The following is a 16548-nucleotide window of genomic DNA, read 5'->3' as shown; positions in this document are numbered from 1 at the left end:
AACTGTCAGGTTAGTACGATCAATGTCCATAGTATCTGTTCACCTTCTTCCCCTATCCATGGTTGAAGAGAAGTCGTAGGCAAGGTTTTACGTCGAATACAGACCTGTTCGTGGTGACGAAGCTTTTCTGGAGTGAGACAGTAGGATTGTTTTATCACGAATTTTATCTTGTGCAGTCTAGCATAGTCCAGAAATGCCCGTTTTACACTGGGCATGTCTTCGTTCGTTTTGAAACCTGACATCGACATCTCCCAAGCCAGGGGTGGGAACACATGGTAAGCAGAAACTATCATTTACGAATGTAAAGTCAACAAATGAATCTTGCTTGAAGCATGTGTATGACAAAGCAAATATAAATGAATCAAACACTGACCATTTAAAACAGTCAGCCATTCACTAGCACGCTACTACATCATCGGTTCATATCATATGTTTGAAGTGAATATATGCCTTTGGCTGTGCCACAGTCACCAAAAGCGGAATGCCAGGTGTATGCGAGCACTCACCAGACCACCAACACTCAGTACTATCAACGTTTCTAACTGCTTTCTAAGATTACACTGGACTAGTGCTAAATCTGCTTTAAATACTAAAGTACACTAACGATAGTAAGCAAACAGTAATCAGATAAACAGACAGACACACAGGCAGGAGGCATTTATGCAATAAATGTTGGAAAAAAAAAAAAGCATTGAGAGACGTATGGTGAGACACAAAGGTTCCTATCATTCACTCTATTTACCTGTTTATCAGTCTATCCAGCTATTTATTATTCGGTCTCTCTCTCTCTCTCTCTCTCTCTCTCTCTGCCAGCTTCACACTCAGATTTCTGTCCAGCTCTACAATGCAAGAGTTACTCGGTGTTCAAAGTCCTTCATGTACGAAAAAAAAATCAGCTCGGTTGTTGTCATCCTGTGCCTGCTTTTCCCTCTGTCTGTCCTTGCAATGTTTTAAGTGCAGTGTGTCCTGGCATGTTGAAATAACTGTTCGTGATTGATACACTGATTGATTTCTTATGTTTTGTCAGCATTATTTTAAGGGGACAGTTTTGTAGGTGTCGAACTTTTTATTTCTTCTCTATTGTTTTTTACCAATAAATGGTTACAGAGGGTACTGAGTGAAATTACGTTGAAAGTACTAGTATGGCGATGTAAGGATGTTTAGGAATGGTTCATACTCCCCATAAACAAGAACTAAAGTCCCCCTTGGCATCGCATCCCTATTTTTCAGTTAATATTTGTGGTTATCAAAGAATCTCATCCAACCTAGGAGTGATAATTTGTATTAGCTGTAGTAGTACAATAGTTTTAACCCCACCCTCATCTGGCATGTGACCCCAGAGGACTTCAGTCTTAAGTTAACCTTCTAAAGTCCACCCATCCTCCTTTTCGGGAATAGGGAGATAGCTGAGGAATGTTTGTATAACCAAGGAACGAAGCCACATGATTATATAGGTGCCACTACATGAACTGATCATCCGTACTAAAAAGGGTAAAACTGCGCAGGTGTTGTGCGCTGGTTCAGAAGAGCACTGTGCATTTCGAAAAACGTTGGGTCCTTTGGTGCTGCATTCTGAAGAGTAGGAGCGATTTGAATATGTAATCAATAAGGACGTATTTGGCTGGTCACGTGATCCGGCCTGGCGGTGGGACAGAGGGGGTCGCAGTGCCACGGCTCGTCAGTGTTGCTTCAGGCGTGCTGGTGGAGGGTCACGGCACTCGGCTCTCCAAGTTCCTCACCATTCGCCGTAATAATTTTTTGTAATCATGATTCCGTAGGGTTGGAAAACTCATTATCGGAAATGCCTTGTGTCTTGGGTGACTAAAAGAAAGTTTTATGGTAATGCAGGGATGACCGCATGTATGTGACGAAGTGATACAACGGAATAAATTCTGCCATGAAAATCGTCAGTCTAGGTGTTCATAGCATGGGAGAAGATATGAGAAAAAGAGGTATAGATGAAGTGCGGCTTTGGGAAGGCCTGGCAAAGATCTGTACAGTCCGTTCCCTCTTACCCATATTCTTGATCTCTCGCCCTTCTTAGTGTCCTGCATGTGTTTTCATTGTGACTGAAGATGAGGGTGTGAGTCGGAAATCTGTGAAAATTTAAAGAAAAAAAATGCATAGAACAACAGAAAGTTGAGGGGTATAGAATTAAGAAACAGAAATAAGTAAAAAAATGTGCCAACAAAATCTATAGTGGAAAAAGTTATTGTACTTCGGAATTTTATATACCGGGAATTTACCATCAAACATCGGAAGAAAATCTCAGAGCTGAAATTTAAGTAAAATAATGACTCAGAAGCATAACTGGGAAAACTGCAAATATCTCTGCTGTGAACAGTCACATCAGTAACATTCATAAATTCTGCAACGAAAGTGTAAATTATATGGAATAAATGCAAGAAAAAGCGTTCCCATCCACGTCTGTCTGCAAATTTTATAATGCACGTAGTGAAGCAACCCTTTATAGTCTATTTCCTCACATAAAACTGCAGTTCGTAAAACCTCGCACCTGAAAGTATATAGGCAATGGAAATATACAAAGTAGATTAAGAAACATAACACGTAAGTTCACTAATATCATCAATTTCTGTCCAGCAGCTTCATAGGAGCTTTATGGGCTTAAGTTAACCGTCAAGCAATGTTACCTTGACCTCACCTGACCTAATCCTCCTCATACAATGACCTAATCCTACTGATATCATGACCTGACCTTCCTGAAACCCTTCAGCCCCACTATTTATTTCTTTATAATGTTCTTGGTGTATATACAGTAGGAGATATCATTCATCCAAAAGTTGACTTCTTGAGCTTCAAGGGTTAGGTATAGCCTTCATTAATCACATTCACTAATAATCATCTCCCTTAATTCAAAGAAAAATAAATAAATAAATACATGAATAAATAATAATAATAATAAAATAATAATAATAATAATATGCACTGGAAGTGATGCCAAAGACGTCCGCTGGTTCAAAGAATAATGTCGTTTCCTATTCCCTACTAAACTCCTTAAGTTCGAATTTTTTAAATTTTATTTCATTTTAATCCGCCACCATCAGGCGGTTTTATTTAGCTTTGGAGAGGCTTTTAGAACAAGAGGGATTAGATAGTAGTTTTCACCAATTCATTCACAACAGAAATCTCACATAGTATTTGTAGTAGTTGTAACCCCAGTTAACTGCAAGCTAAAGATGCCCCTCTCCTACAGTCCACCATCCTCCTATTGGGGATAGGGAAGTAGCTGAAGGACTCTCGTATAACGAGGCAGATGGGCCACCCCGTTACATGGGTGTTACCACAAAAAGACGTCCCTCTCCAGCACCTAAAGTCTCACCGGTTAGGATACTTAGTCCTGATATTTTAGGGGATTAGCCAGTCGCGCTTCCCTGAAAGGCATTAAGAGTGCAGTAAATCCTATCCTGCCTTGAGATGTAAACTCTTACTGGCCACATCCAGTTAGAGCTCCTTAAGTCACTAGAATGACATCTTTTTAGTTATATGATTACCACTGAGTGTAGTAAATGGTTCTAGTTACAGGAAACCATTTCCCATGTCACTCAGTGTAGAGTCAGCTGAAGGCAGCACTATATCAAGTGAGCAGATGTGGGCCCCAAGCGCCCAAACCTACAAATAAAAATAACCAAGTGGATGAATAGATAAGTAAGTAACACGTCACTTGACTGAAGCCCTTAAACTTTGCACTAATCCTACTTAGATCTTGACTTAACCCATGTAGAATTATTGAACGATACAACCCGTCATGTCACTCAGGGGATCTTCATCATCTCAACCACGTCACTGCGATGAAGTTATTTATTTATTTATCTATATTTATTTACTTGTCTATTCTTTGTACCTACAAACGATGTTGTTCATCTCAGGGGATTCGTCCTGCAGTGAACCGATTATCGTCTTCAGTTCCATGATCTCTTTTCCGCTTTGTTCCTCCTATTTCCATATGGCTTTATTCAACCTAAGACAGACCTCCAGTAGTGAGAGGTTTATTATCTAACCCTTTCTGCTCGAAAAGACTCTCCAGAGCTGAATAAAATCATCTGGTAATAGCAAAAATGTATAAGAGTATACGTTATTGAATATACTATTAATGAGGGATATATATACGTAATCCCACCAAGTCGTGTTCTGAAAGCAGCAAGAATAGAACTAAAAATATATCTCCGGATATAAGGGGTTAATTGGAGGATGCAGCACGGGAAGCCAGTTACATTGCTTGGTTTGCTATAGGTAAGGTTAGGTTTTGTCAGGTCAGGCTCCGTTCGGTATATACAGTATGCTTAAATTAGGGTATTTTAGGTTAGGCTAAGTAGGGTCACATTAGGTTATATTAAGTTGGATTAAGTTAGGCTAGGCATGGCTAGATTAGGTTATAACACGCTAGGCAGAGGTGGGCAATCCGTACTTTTAAAGTACCGGCGGTAGCGATAGCGGTACAGGTCGAAAATAGTACCGGCGGTAGCGATAGCGTTACAACTTTTGAATGTGCCCGCAGTAGCGATATCGGTACTTCCTGGTGGTACTCTTCTGTTAACTATTTGAACTTTTCCTTAACCAAACCTATAAAAAAATCTTAGTACGAGAATAGATGGGGCTTAAAGTATATATATATATATATATATATATATATATATATATATATATATATATATATATATATATAAACTTTTAAAAAATTGTACATCTTATGTTGTAAAACTTCTTAATCACCAGTGCACCATTTTCCACACTCCTCTTAACAACCTTTGTACTTCTGAATTATTATTTACCTCCCATAAAAAAATACAAGTATATCGACGTGATCATCGCTCAGCCCTGTTCATTTTGGTTTAAGGGCATCTTTTCCCATCGATAACACTTGTTTTACTGCAGCACTTGAGTGGATCGGCGGGTTGAACCTCATCAGTAATTCCAACGTTGCTTTGCATGGAAACACCTAGCTGTTTATGTCTTTCTCTGATCTCCCTTCCAGGAAATTTCTTACCAAATTCCCAGTCTCCTTGCTTTTCTTCCCGCTGTGTACAATGCCTTGAAATAGCCTTCCACCTATACCTTGTCCTCTTTAGACTGTTCTCATCGAGCTCCCTGCCACTGGTATTCTGCGTGTCTTCGTTACTGGCCTTCTCTATAAGTTGCACATTCTCACCAAAAGTACTGGCGCCGATTATCACTACTGCTGAGGAAATGCAAAAAAAAAGTACAGGCGGTACCAGTAGGAGTACTAACCCTCAAAAGAACTGCCGGCACCGATAGTGGTACCGGTACCAAAAAAACACCACCGGGAAGTACCGGCGATACTGCCCTCCTCTGAAGCTAGGTTATGTTCGCCAGTAAAAATGAACTCCAGCAATGCAGTGGCAGAAAAAAAGAAAAAAAGAAAAATGAACAGCAGTTTTCTTTTTCCGGTCATTGTGTTCTTCCTTATATCGCATGATTAGGGTAGGCCTATTGTGATTTCCCAGTCAAGGAGCCACATCAGTTACGTTTGGTGAAGGTGATTCTCTCTCTCTCTCTCTCTCTCTCTCGGGCCTGGGAGAGGTGGTTGCGATATTTTCCCATAAGTTTTGCCTTCAAGGACAATAAAATTCTTCCGGAGTCCTCCCACGGGTCCAATACCGTATTCTCTCTCTCTCTCTCTCTCTCTCTCTCTCTCTCTCTCTCTCCCATCCAATAATTTTTCCAGTTCTCCTCCTCATAAATTTTTCCTCGGTCTTCTCATTCTTCTTCTCCCTCAATTTCTTTTTCCCATCTACTGAACGTTTCGTCTCCCAGGCTCATCTTTCTCGTTCACTGCCCACATCTCATCTCTCCAGTTCCTGTTTCCTCCATCTCATCTTTCTCCTTCCTTCCTCCCCCTTCCATTGCTCTCGACTACTTCCTCATCTTATATTTATTTTTCCTTGATACTCACATACTGCTGTGACTCAGTGTTTGCCAGTGAAACTTGTCCTGCATTGGTTATAGTTGTCTCAGTGATGAAAAGGTTGGTGGTACCAGTATTAACGCTCAGATTCGGTTTCTTTCCTCCTCCTTTTATTCCTGTAGCATACAATACTTCGTTCTCCTCTCATCTTCGTTTTTCCACAACACTCACATACTCCGACGACTCTGTCAGAAGAAGAAAATTGTCTAATGTTAACTGGAATGGAATGGAATAACAGTCCCGCAATGATACGATAAGCCAAGTGGTACAGCCATGAACAAAGTTCGCAGACAGGCCCTTGCCAACACTATGTCCCGCCATCCGTATTTTTCATTCCTCCCTCAGTGTCAAAGCGTATCCTCCTTTCTCACTTTCATTCCTTTTGTGTTTCATATTGGTGTCACTAAATCACATACAACCCTGCATCACCATGGTCAGCAGCAAAATGTCAACGAACTTTTGTCTATGGCTGTACCAGAATCAGCACTCTCATGTTCCAATACCCGGTCTGAGCTGAATATAGTCGCCTGATCTTAGCCTGTATACTGTACAGTGCGCTAGAAGACGCAGTCACGGCATGGCTAGACGTCCATCAGTCCTTTAGCACTTTCTCTAATTCGCGTACTTAACCACTTCAATCCGATGACATAATTTGTACCATATATTTGCTGTCTTCCAGCAGGTGGACAGAGAAGGCACCTTTTAGTTAAATGGAAGTGAGTTCGATCTCAGACTGAGGCAGGGAACAGTTTGATGAACTGCATCTCGTTAAATAGGCTATTGATCTTCTAAAAGGCCCACCGACATCTTATAAAAACGCCACCACAATACCATAACTTTTGACCTGAAAGAGACAGCTCTAGCCTGTGTTCAATATAGAGGGTAGGCATTAGTGTCCAAGTGGTGACATGTGAAGTTGTGTGACATGTAGGATTGCTGGACTTAGGGAACAGGCTATTCATTCTGTGCCCGGAGTCGGAAAAAAGGGCAGACTTTTTTCTTATTCTCTTTATTTTTCTTTCTTTTTCCCTTCGGCTTCTTACCTACAGGACTTAACTATAGCCCTCATTAGTCTCTCCAGTACCAGCAGTCTGTCCTAAGTTGAATGAAATCGTCAAGAGCAAGTCAAGAAGATAGGTGATCGCTGTGAAATGATTATGACGATGCTGTTGCTACTGATATATTCTTACCATTTTCCACGATTGTTTAAAATATTCACGTAATTTTTTATTCTTGCTACTGCCAAACAAATTCATTCACTTTGAACAGACTTAACGAGCTGGGGCCGTTGGCTATACCCTCAATTAACTTCCTCTCCAATATACGGTACTGTTTTACTCTAACTTGACCGAGATTTTCGTCCTTTTTCAGCTTTATTCACGTAGCTTAATGGTAGGAAAAAAGACAGTGCTACGGCTTTACATCCTTTCCATAGCACCATATTCTACTGTAGTGTTAATCTTTTGTTACAACTCAGCACGCAAGAGATGACAGTTTCAGGCAAAGTTAGAGTAAAGAGAGTATAAACATCTTTGCTAAACAGTAGGAAAATCGTGCTGTGCTAACCAGACTAGAACAAGAATAGGCCATCGTATTGATGGAATTATAGCTTATGACTGACCTTTCATGATTAAGTAGTAAGAAATTTTCCCTGCTTCAGCGACACGCCATTTTATTTAGGGTGGTTAGTGGGAAGAGAAGAGGTTTAGTCAAGATGAAACAATAGGTGTATCATAAAATAGTGTTGGAATATACTAGTGTGGTATAGGTTAATTTTGTTGTTGTTAGGGTCGATTTTGACGCCATTTCAGTTTCATCACCCTCTCAATTCCTCGCAGACGATAACAATTCACCTTCTCAATCTGGTGACGTCTTTTCAATACTTTTCCATTTTTTATACAAGGAAAAGGAACCAAAGACAAGAGGCCTGCAAATTGTTCTCTCCAAGAAAGAAACAAAAACAAGATAACAGACAGCCAGGTTCAAGATCCATTCTTTTCGAGATGCTTGGACACCCTGCGTTTGAAAGACTGGAGTTCGTAGGCAGTAGGAAAAACAGACAAAGGGAGGCAGTTCCATAGTTGATCAGTTGCATACATGAAGGACTGAGAGTAGCGATTAACTCTTGCATTTGAGAGCTGGACAGAAAAGGGATGAGAGTTTGTTGCTAGACGGGTGTCAAGTGCCCGCCATAGTGGTGGAGAATGCAGGCAGAAAGTTCAGAGGAGCAGTGACCATTAATGTAGCGATAGAAAATATGGTAGATAAAAATGCAACAACGCGGCGAAGAGACAGAGGTTGAAGGGATCCAGGAGAAGGAGGAGAGTTAATGAGACTTAAAGCCTTTGACTCCACCCTATTGAGAACAGCTGTGTGTAGGGAGCCTCTCCACACGTTACTCCTGTTTGACGGTTTCTGTGGATTTTGAGAGGCCTTCTGTAGAATGAAGGGGTTAATGAAGGCTATACGGTATCTAACCCCCCCAGTTTGGAAAGCCTCTCCTAATTAGAATATCTCCGTCCATAGATACTATAGTTAAGATATAACACTATAACCCACGTCTTAGTACTGAAGCGGATAATAACTTATAATTTAAATGCCTCTTTAGACTATAGTGGTTAATAGCTTTAAATGAAAATATGCATTTGGACTGTAGTGACAAAAAGCTTTGAATGAACATACATTTTTGGACTGTAATGCTTAACGGCTTAGAATAGTTATATCCAGACTCTAGTGATTAATGACACAGAATGAATACAGTATATATATATATGACTATTAGTTATTAACTTATAGTGGAAATACGTCTTTGGAACGCAGTCATTAATAACTTGAAATTAATACCGGTACAAATTTTTGGTGAACAGCTTAGAATTAACATACGTCTTTGGTGAATAGCTTAGAATGAACATATTGTACGTCTGTGGTTAATAGCTAAAAATGAACATACGCCTTTGGACTGCGATGGTTAATAGCTTCTAATGAAAATGTCGTCGTACATAGTCTAGAACAGCGGTGTCCAACCTTTTTCAGCTCATTACCAAGTTACTAACTTTTTCAAGTGTGTGTGACCCACACTATCATGTACAAATACAACATAGCCTATACCGGTACTATATAGACGATATATAGATTTGGGTTTGTGAAAAAATGATATGCTGGAAGGCTTGAATTTTTTCTATATATAATATTTTTTACGTGAAATTAATATCCCAAGTGGTATGTTGTGAAAAACTTTAATGAATACAATTCCATATAAAACTAGAGGGGCGCTCAGTGGAGCGCATCTCTCCGACAAGGGCAAGATATTTTCCAAACCACCCTTCATAATGGGTTACGTTTTCTCATCACGGATTAGAGTTTCACAAAAAAAAATTTCCGGATCCAGAATCTGTAATACGATCCGTATCGGTCCCGAAAGATATTCGAGTGTTCCACCTGGGCTATCTACCCACCAAATTTGGTCCAAATCTCTCTTTAAGTTTTTGAGCAATCCTGCTAACAGACAAACCAACCAACCAACAAACAAAGAGGGATGAAAACATACTCTCTTTGTCGGGGAGAATAATATTAATAATAATAATAAAAAATATTATTATTATTATTATTATTATTATTATTAACTAATAAACAAACAAACAGGGGTAAAAACATACTCTCCTTTTCGGAAAGAAATACGAAATATGAGTAAACTTTATTGATCATTCTCTTATTACGCAAATTTCTGAAGAACTTAACTTTCTGGAAAAAATAAAACTTGTGTACTGCAGAGACAAACCTGTGACAGTAATTACTATCTAGCTTAACAGTCACTTGGTGATGTGTTTGGCAGGGCACATCGAAGGTCATACTCCACACACAGTCTTTTGCAAAGCTTTGTTTTGGTAACTATGAGCAAGAAAAAGCCTGCTTCGTAGCAGTATGTAAAGGTGTATGGATACAAATGGAGCAAAGCACTGTTGGCGAGATGAGGATATTCTGGCAACATGGCTATCCAAAATTTGCTGAAATAATTTCCTGAAACTGCACTCTGAGCGTGCGTCAAAACTCAATTTTAAGAAAGATTTCTCTGCAGGGTCTGCATCTTCTATGCTGTTGCAAGGAAGCATGAAAAGTTGTCGAATCGGTAGGCTAGATTCCAAGCCAGCTCGAAAATATTTGTCTTGAGCGCTATCCAGGCAGCAAGATGACTGAGGGCATCTTCATTAAAGGAGTACATCATATTTTTCTCACTAAATTATACTGTTCAGTTCATTAAACATTACTAGGCTTTATATACTGACTCCTCTTTCCGGAGGATAATCTGATCACAGAATGCATGCAGCTTCTCGTAAACATTAAAGAGCACTTGTCTCCCTGGAGAGAAAGATTAAAATTATTCAGTTATGAGATTACCGTTGGTCAGCCAAGCAACATACTTTCGCAGACGTTTCAGCCAATAATGCCAGCTCTAAATTTCAAACATCGTTAGTATGTTCTTTCAAGTTCTAAATTTATAAAATATACGAGTATACCGGTATTAGCTTAAAATTGACGTGTGACATTCTATAGTCTAAATATCCTGTAGTTTGCAGTTGGTTCTGCACTGTATTCTCATTGGCATTATAATTAGATATGAATTCCTTTATTGTCAGCCTTCCATTACTCGCATCAAAGTATCCCAGTTACCCATTTGTGGGTAATTATCCATAGGTTGGGGACCACTGGTCTAGAGTCAGCCTTCGTTCAAAATGCAACAGGGGTGGCATTCACAGACATGTTTACAATCGATTCCTTGCCGTAACTTAAGATATGCTTGTGCAGGACGAACACGACACGGCTAAGGTTCTTCATTGCCCTTTCGTTATTCCTCCTGCAAAAAGTTAAATAAACTCATGAATACTTCCCTCGTAACGCAGAACTTGATATTATAGATGGAAGAAGAAACACGGGGAGATTTTATGTTCTCGTCGTTTCGAAAAAAAAAAAAAAAAAAAGTTACGAGACGGGGTGATCGTCAATATGTCTGAGACTCTCTCTCTCTCTCTCTCTCTCTCTCTCTCTCTCTCTCTCTCTCTCTCTCTCTCTCCACCTACAGACGATTATTTTACATCGTTAATCTTGTAACGCACTTTTGCCATTATAATTTTTCGATATACTTTCAATCTGATGACGTATTTTTCACATTATTCCTGCTATCTCTAGGCATTTTTTTCTGGATAGGAGAGATTTTTTGAACTGAAGGGATTATATACCAGTACAGTTTTTATTAATCCCATTACCACAGGGGCTCTTCTCTAAGTTCAGTAAAATCGCCTGAAAATAGAAAGAATGTAATAACTAACCATATCATTATTTTGAAGGGGTTAGGATAATTTTCGATATGTAGGGGTCACATATAGCCTACATTTATCCCTGTAACTACTGTGCACTTTTTACACAAACTCTGTCTAAACTGGCCATCTCTTCGTTAGTGCTGACTTGAAAGAATACAGTAGCACGTCAGTATGATGCTTGTCATGAAGAAAGGCTATGGATATAACGTACAGCTGTATTGTAGTCTCTCTTTTTTTTTTTTTTCTGCTATCGAAGTACGTGAATAAAGTAATGCCAAAGGACGTAAATGTGGAACAAGTTTAGAGGAAAAAAAAAATTGTATAGAGATCCTTCCTATGAGGCAGAAGAATCGCCCATTGATAGTTATAATTATCCTCTTAAGTACGATGACATCTTTTTATCTTTTATTCTTGCATTTGCAGCACCAAGACGATTTCACTTGGCTTTAGGGAATCATCTTGCCGTGGAAGGGTTAGCGACTACGGCATCTCTATTGCACACCTCCTTAACGAAATGTCTCACTAAAACCACATAAAATTTTTGAAGGTAGCATGAACTGAATATACAAAGTCCTCTTAGTGAAAGCGGTTTGAATATCGTAAAAATGATGTAAGTCCTAAGAGTAAATGGGTTTAAAGCCTAGGATAGAGTTCTCGAACTTAAAAGGCCAATAATCTCATTTCTGTGGCTCTTTCTCCTCTTATCTTATTGCTTCTTCCCAAATTCTTTTCAGTCGTCTGCATTACCCATGTTTGTGTTTCTTTTCTTTGTCTTTTTCTCCTTTATATATAAAAATCCCTTCTCCTTTTTCTTTTCCCTTCACTGATATCCTCCTCCCCACACACTCACACATCTGCTTCTCTGCCCCTCTTCCCTCTCTCTCTTCTCCTATACAGTTTTTTTCATTCTTATCTAACTCTTTTTCTCTACCATCCTTCTTTCTACTTCCTTCCTCCCTCCTTCGCCAACCTTCATCCATCAGTCCCTCTCCCCCTTTCTTTCCTCCTAGCACTCTTTCTCCCTCCTCGTTTTTCAATTATTTTTCTTTCTCATAATTTAATTTCTATCTCTCTTCCCTCCTCCAATTACTCTTTTCTTTTCATTAGCTTACATTATTCCTCTTTCTCCCTCTCTCATCTCTTTATCTCCCTTCTCTCCTCCTTTGACGACCTCTCTCCTCGTTCCATTACTCCCTCCTTGCCAGCAGATCTTTATTTTTTTTTTCCCTTTTCCTCTCCCATCTGTTCTCTCTCTCTCTCTCTCTCTCTCTCTCTCTCTCTCTCTCTCATCAGTTTTTATTTTGTTTTTTATTATAACTTTCTCCTTTCGCTTTCTTCAGTCTCGTTCTTTTTTCCCCATTTTACACATCATGTCATAATTTTCTTTTTCTTCTGTTCGTACAGAGGAGTCAGCAGCGGTTATAATATAGTTAATTTATTTTAACTTGCCCTAAAATTGCCATCTCTCCACCTTGAATGCTGGATTATAGCAACAGATCAACATTAGAATATGATACTAGTCACGGAGAAGTGCTATGGAATGGTTGTATAGCATTGGTAATACCAGGTATGCTGCCATTGAGTTACGTGAAATTAGATGCTCAAGGACGAAATTCTGGGCCAAGTTATATATAATAAAAGAACTATACAGTAGAGGTTGTTTGTTGATTGTTCCACATAATCAGCTATTTACTCGTATATTTATGTATTCTGTATTAGAACACAGTGGTGACAATCGACAAAAGTTTTTGAGCTCATAAGAATCCGTGTCGTTTGAATGCTAAAAAATATCATCACCATCACCATCATTGTAGTCATCATTGTCACAACCATCACCATCAGTATCATTACTTCCATCTTCACGGTCGTTATTATCATCATTATCACAACCATCACCATCATCATTACATCCATCATCACAGTAGTCGTTATCATCATCATCATCTTATCCCTAATTTACCCTAATGAACGAAATGGAAAGGCAAAGAAACAGGAACATAAATATTGTTTAAGAGCAATAAGCAGAGAGCCCAGTGAAATTACAAATGCTCTGACTTACTTATAGCAGGCGATTATTATTGTGCAATCGATGTCATTATCTAAATCCTTTACACAAATTTCACGTGTGTGTGTGTGTGTGTGTGTGTGTGTGTGTGTGTGTGTGTGTGTGTGTGATTGGTCATATATTTACTTGATTATAAAAATGTACTATACAGATCTCTTTATCAAAGCTTTTCATGTTACTTGATGCTATATTAAGAGATAAGCGTGTTTATGTAATATGATATGCATGGTTGCCCCTTAAATCAAATGCCCTAGTCTGTTGATTTATTACTGATACCTCCAAATTAATCAATTCTTAACGTCTTCTTAGGGGAGACCATTTGTACTGAATGCATGAAGGGAAAACACCCTAGCAGTGAAGTATAACTGGAAATTGTTGACTATTGAATCATGTTAGTTCCACAAAGACACCCACTCACAGCTCTGTACTTTTACGAACGACAGTTACCTCACGGTCGGGAATAATTTGGGATTCTATTCCCGCTCACGCCAGACAACTTTATTTAGCTGTGTGAGAGTATAGGAACCTGAGAGTTTTGATATAGCACGGATTTAAGATGGCCGTACACAATCTGTAAGAGTGTGTATAGGGCCGTGTCCAGGATTGCTTATTGAAGGTTGGAGATGAAGACTTCCCAAGGGTCATGAAGGCAGATAAACTGTTTAAGGTCGCAGGTCGCATCCACATCAAATGCATGCTGGCGTGGGAGAGAGTTCTGCATCACAATAACCCATAGAAGAAGCTCTCACTTGCACCGATCCACGTCCAATGAGCATTTGGTGTGAACACTGCCCTAGGTAGCTACGTCCTAATTGTATACATGACCCACAGTATTCATTTTGTATTAAGGTCACCAACTTTAATGCTGAGTGAAAAGGGACAAGAAGGATTAAAATTGAGTTCGCCAGTTTGACACGCTAGATGAAGAGTTTTTTGTTTGGTAAATAACATTGACAAGAAGTGTTCTAAGGGATGGGAAATGCGGGGGGTTCTAAAGAAACAAGGAAGACAGAGAAATTTAATGTTTTGCAGAAACCACCTGTAGAAAAAAATACTAGTATTGATATCTGGAGTGATCTCTCAAAGGTATATGCAATCGTGTATATAAGTTGCATCCATGGAGGAAGGCAGGATTTTCAGAAAAAAAGGAACATCGGTAACCAAGACCATGCTCTTTTGTGTTATATAATTTTTGCACTCCCTAGGTCTTCCAGTCCCGTCAATTAAATTAAAAGCATATATATATATACATATATATATATATACTCCAGTTCATTGTCTATTCACAACAAACTCCCCTTCTCAATGCATACCACTTAATATGCACTCTCTGAATAACAGCACTCCTTGTAATGTAGATGGGAGCACTACTGGTAGCCTACTCCAGTACTTAGTATGATAATTATGACTGTGATGCCCCTACGCCATTGAATATTGTACAATTCCACATCGCACAACCACTCCAGCTCACTACCTGTTTCATTATATGGGCACTGAATCTGTTGTAATGGAAAAATATCAGGTTGTGAGATTTCTCTTCGAAAGTGGACTTCGCTTGAACGCCAACACTCAACATGGGCACCGAAAGAGACAAGACTTACTTATTCATAATAGTTCGTAATTTCTTGAACCAGAACGTTTATTTAGGTGAGTTAAATGATGAAGGAAAGATAGCCAATTTCCATGAATCCAGGAAGTTCTTTTGGCTGAACGATGGTATTTTTTGAATAATAAGAATATGAAGAATGGTGATTCATTACAAGTATTTTTTATTCCTGTATGACAACCTCATATTTCGTCTGGAAGCTATGTCCATATGTATTGCTATTATTTACATATATATTTTTAAAACCGTGTTTGTATATCGTTTAACTTACAACCTTAATATGCTTTATATGCTGTAATTGTGAGCAGACCTCAAGAAGTTTTACTTTCCCACCAAAAATTTTCGTGAAAGTTGTAGGGAGAGTGGAGAATCTCACACTATGGGTAGCAAGCACCTAATTAACGAGAAGTTCTCACAGAGAGCAACACTTGCACCCACCAAATGGTCAAGGCCCAACGATTGACTTTGGTCAGTGACCTTGACCTTTAACCTTTACCTCTGGCCTTGATCGTTGACTGATTGGTCTCAAAACCGAGTCTCTATCGTTGTTTTATCCCGAAACCTTTCTCAGAGTTCAATCTATGATGAAAAAAAAAAAAAATTTTGTTCTCTCATTTGACCTATTCTTCCCGTACTTCAACATGTATGCACAATTAGCATGATACTAGTTTTCCATGCTTTTCCCTTGTTGTGTCCACATGATGCTTCTTTCTTCATTAGCAATTATCAGCTCTGCACAGAAGTTGTAAAATAGAAAAGTCCATTCAAGCTTGATTTTAATCATATATTAACTGTTTGGTAACTTAGTTAAGCACAGACACACGGGTTGAACTTGACCTTGCCTTGTGACCGTCACTTATGGCTGATTGTTCTCGCAGTTGAATCCGTTCGTTCCTGCCAGATTTTTAACAGGTAGGCCTACCACCAAGTTCACTTTGGCTTTTGATCTTTCTTGGGAACCCTGACCCTTAGCGGTGTGCTCACAAAATCGAAGAACTTCATTCTTGCCTCGATCTTAACCTTTCGACCGGGTTCAAAGTGGATTAAAATTATTTCAGGTGACCGTGCCGTAAGACCTTGGGATTTGAACTTTCTCCTTGACCTTGAGTTTTGACTTACTGTTCTCAAGATCAAATCCTCTTTTCCTTGCATTGCATTTACTGTAACTTTATCAACAAATTTATTTGAAAACAGATGTAAATTTTTGCCCTGTCATGTGACCTTGAACTTTGACCTTTCCCTGTGACATTTACATGTAACCGATTGATTTCAATATAGAATCCCACTCATTTTCTCTAACTCTGAAATATTTCGCTAAGACTGCTCTAAATCGGATAAAATCTGTAAGCTAACCTGTCCATGTGACACTGACCTTTGGTATGTCATGTCCACCTTCACATTTGACTGGCAGTCTTTAAAACTGAATGCCCTTATTCGCGTCTTGCTGTAAACCATTGTATTAATGCTGGTTAAAACGGATAAAAAATTATTTATGTTGACCCCTACATGTGGTCTTTCCCTCTGACAAGTTATCAAAGTTAATTGGTTAACCTCATGGCTGAGCCGTCAACCTTCCATTAGGTTCAGCACAATATAAATAGCTAAACACTGCAGTAGT

This window comes from Coenobita brevimanus, chromosome 79 (assembly GCF_032717465.1).
Source record: "Coenobita brevimanus isolate Jiangsu-jjx chromosome 79, ASM3271746v2, whole genome shotgun sequence".
Taxonomy (NCBI): Eukaryota; Metazoa; Arthropoda; class Malacostraca; order Decapoda; family Coenobitidae; genus Coenobita; species Coenobita brevimanus.
The sequence above is the reverse complement of the archived record's forward strand: the minus strand, read 5'-3'. Positions refer to the sequence as shown.